This window comes from Ornithorhynchus anatinus, chromosome 1 (genome assembly GCF_004115215.2).
Source record: "Ornithorhynchus anatinus isolate Pmale09 chromosome 1, mOrnAna1.pri.v4, whole genome shotgun sequence".
Classification (NCBI taxonomy): domain Eukaryota; kingdom Metazoa; phylum Chordata; class Mammalia; order Monotremata; family Ornithorhynchidae; genus Ornithorhynchus; species Ornithorhynchus anatinus.
Window position 1 is genome coordinate 175,869,607 of NC_041728.1, and position 3,553 is coordinate 175,873,159.

General features: G+C 42.4%; 1 protein-coding gene across 1 annotated transcript in view; it reads left to right on the forward strand.

Annotated features, from left to right (window-relative positions):
- CNTNAP5 (contactin associated protein family member 5) overlaps nt 1-3,553 on the forward strand; it is a 746,584-nt gene that overhangs the window by 173,437 nt on the left and 569,594 nt on the right. The gene's annotated exons all lie outside the window — the stretch shown is intronic.

Here is a 3,553-nt window from a genome sequence, read left to right on the forward strand (position 1 = left end):
TCCACTAAGCCATGCAGAGCACTGTATTAAATGCTTGGGAGAGTACAATATGGCAGAATTAGCATATGTGTTCCCTACCCATAACAATCTTACAACCTAGAGGACTTGCCACATGATAACCACATAATATAAATGTATGTTAATGGTATCAAGTAAGCTTTTATTCTGTTCCAAAGATTGTGCCGGTCTCAGGGAAGAGAGTCTGATTGGACCCAATCCATATACCACAGTGGGTTTTATTCTGAGCGGAAGGGAAAATGTATATTCCTTCATTCATCCATTCAATTCAATCATATTTACTGTGTGCAGAACATTGTATTAAGCACTTGGAGAGTGCAATACAAAAATAAACTGACATTCCCTGCGCATAATGAATTTATGGTCTGGGGGGGAGATAGATGATAATATGCATAAATGAATTACAGATATGTGCATAAGTGCTGTGGGCCTGGGAGGGGAGATGAATAGAGGGAGCAAGTCAGGGGAAAGCCAAAGGGAGTGGGAGAAGAGGAAAGGAGGCCTTAGTCAGGGAAGGCCTCTTGAAGGAGATGTGTCAATAAGACTTTGAAGAGAGAGAAAGTAATTGTTTAACAAATACGAGGAGGGAGGGCATACTGAGCCAGAGGCAGGATGTGGACGAGAGGTCGGTGGCGGGATAGATGAGACTGAGGTACAGTGAGAAGGTTAACATTGGAGGAGAGGAGTGTGTGAACTGGGTTATAGTAGGAGAGTAATGAGGTGATGTAGGATGGGGCAAGGTGATTGTTTTAAAGCTGATGGTGAGAGCTTTTCATTTGATGCAGACTTGGATGAAAAAACACTGGAATTTCTTGAGGAGTGGGGTGACATGTCTTGAACATTTTTGTAGAAAAATGATCCAGGCAGCAGAGTGAAGTATGTTCTGAAGTGGAGAGAGTCAAGAGCCTGGGAGGTCAGCAAGGAGGCTGAGGCAGTAACCCAGGCGGGATAAGATGTGATTTTATTAACATTCTAGCAGTTTAGAAGAAGAGGAAAGGCAGATTTTAGTGATGTTGTGAAGGTGGGACCCACGGGATTTAGTGATGGATTGAATATGTGGGTTGAATGAGAGAGAGGAGCCAAGGATAATGCCAAGGTTTCTGACTTGTGAGACAGGAAGGATGGCGGTGCCATCTACAGTGATGGGAAAGTCACAGGGAAGACAGGGTTTGGGTGAGAAGATTAGTACTCTGTTTTGGACACGTTAGGCTTGAGGTGATGGGAGGGCATCCGACTAGGAAGGCAAGAGGAAATGAGAGACTGCAGAGAGGAAGAGAGACCGGGGCTGGAGATGTAGATTTGGGTATCATCCATACAGTGGTGGTAGTTGAAGCCATGGCAGTGAATGAGTTCTCCAAGGGAGTGGGTATAGATGGAGAATAGAAGAGGACACAGAACTGAACCTTGAGGGATTCCCACAGTTAGGGTATGGGAGGCAGAGGAGGAGCCCGCGAAGGAGGCTAAGAACCATCTCTTCTGACTCCCAATCCCACATGTTTTTCACTAGGTCATTCTGGCTCCACATTAATAATCAATGATTGATAATTACTTGACCAGATGATGTCAGTACCTCACCTGGAATGTGACTACTGCACTACTTACTATGACCAATCACCAAGTAGCACATCAAGGTATAAAATGATGAGTGCAGCATTGCTCAGTGGAAAGAGCATGGGCTTAGGAGTTAGAGGTCATGGGTTCTAATCCTGGCTCTGCCACTTGTCAGCTGTTCTGACTTTGGGCAAGTCACTTAACTTCTCTGTGCCTCAGTTACCTCATCTGTAAAATGGAAATCAAGACTGTGAGCCCCATGTGGAACAACTTGATCTCCTTGTATCCCTCCAGAGCTTAGTGCAGTGCTTTGCACATAGTAAGCTCTTAACAAATACCATTATGATTATTATTATCATTATTAATGGAGATAGCCCAGCAGGGATCTATCAGAGGTGACCTAAACAAGATTTCTGAATTATATGGATTCATTCATTCAGTCATTCAGTCACATTTATTGAGTGCTTACTGTGTGCGGAACACTCTACTAAGCACTTGGGAAAGTACAATACAGCAATAAAAAGAGATAGTCCCTGACCACAACAAGCTCACAGTGTAGATATTTAGCCCATCTGGTCAACATTACTTACTGTACCTAGATTTTGTCTATCTTGCCGCATCCTCTCGCCCATGTCCTGCCTCTGGCCTGGAATGCCCTCCCTCCTGAAATATGACAGAAAATTAGTCTCCCCCTCTTCAAAACTTTATTAACGGCCCATCACCTCCGAGAGGCCTTCCCTGACTCAGCTCTCCTTTCCTCTTTTACCACTCCCTCTGTCCCTGATTGCTCCCTTCATTCATAACTGCCATCCCACCCCCACAGCACTTAGGTGCATATCGGTAATTTATTTATTTACATTACTATCTGCTCCCCCTCTAGACTGTAAGCTCATCGTGGACTGGGAAAGTGACTGTAATGCTGTTGTTTTGTACTCTCCCAAGAGCTCAGTATAGTTCCGTGCATACAGGAAGTGTGGAAGAAATACAATTGATTGATTGATCATCAACTACTGACACTGCAGAAATCACAGGTGACAAGAATAACACATCCAATCCCCAGAGAAGATTTCAGGAGACTTCCTCCAGATGATTAAATATATACAAGAGAGGGGGGAAATCAGGAGCAAGAGGGGTGTTTTTTCATAGTATTTGTTAAGTGTTTACTATGTGCCGGGCACTTTTCTAAGCACTGGGGTAATTACGAGATAATCTGGTTGGATAAAGTCCATGTCCCACATGGGGTCCACAGTCTTTACCCCCATTTTACTAAAGAAGTCACTGAGGCACAGAGAAGTGATTAGGTGGACTGCTTTCCACATGCAATGAGGGTAATGAAGGTAGGAGAGGGACCTATAGTAAATTGGTTTTGGTGCCAGTAAATGTCATGCAATAGCATATTAATTCTGTCAAACTAATGCTATGCTGCCTCTGTATCAGTAAGCACTAGAGGAAAGTAAATGAAAACTCAGTCCCATAACAGTCATCATCAGTGTTTATCGATTGTCTAATATGGTCAGAACATTTTTGTAGGTACTCAGGGATTGCACAGAAATGCTTCTTTAAATATTGTTTTCTCCAACAAAACACCAAAAACCTACAATCTGTGATAAGTGTGCTTAAGTATCTGGATAAAAGCTTCTGCATTTATTATGTGCCAGACATTCACATAAGCTAAGATGAATTTGTCAAATCTATTTTTAGTTGTATAACATCTATCCCCAGATAAAGCCATAAACAAGTTTTACAAACAACTTGTGGCTGTGAACATTTTTAAAAGTCATAGGAATAGGGACTTTTACACGAATTGCGTGTAGGGTCTGGAATCTCACAACTCTGGTAATCTGTAAAATGCTCTTCTCTTAAAATTTTCTAACATTAATTCATTCACTCATTCAATTATATTTATGGAGCACTTACTATGTGCAGAGCACTGTACTAAGCACTTGGAAAGTACAATTTGGCAATAGATAGAGACAATACCTAC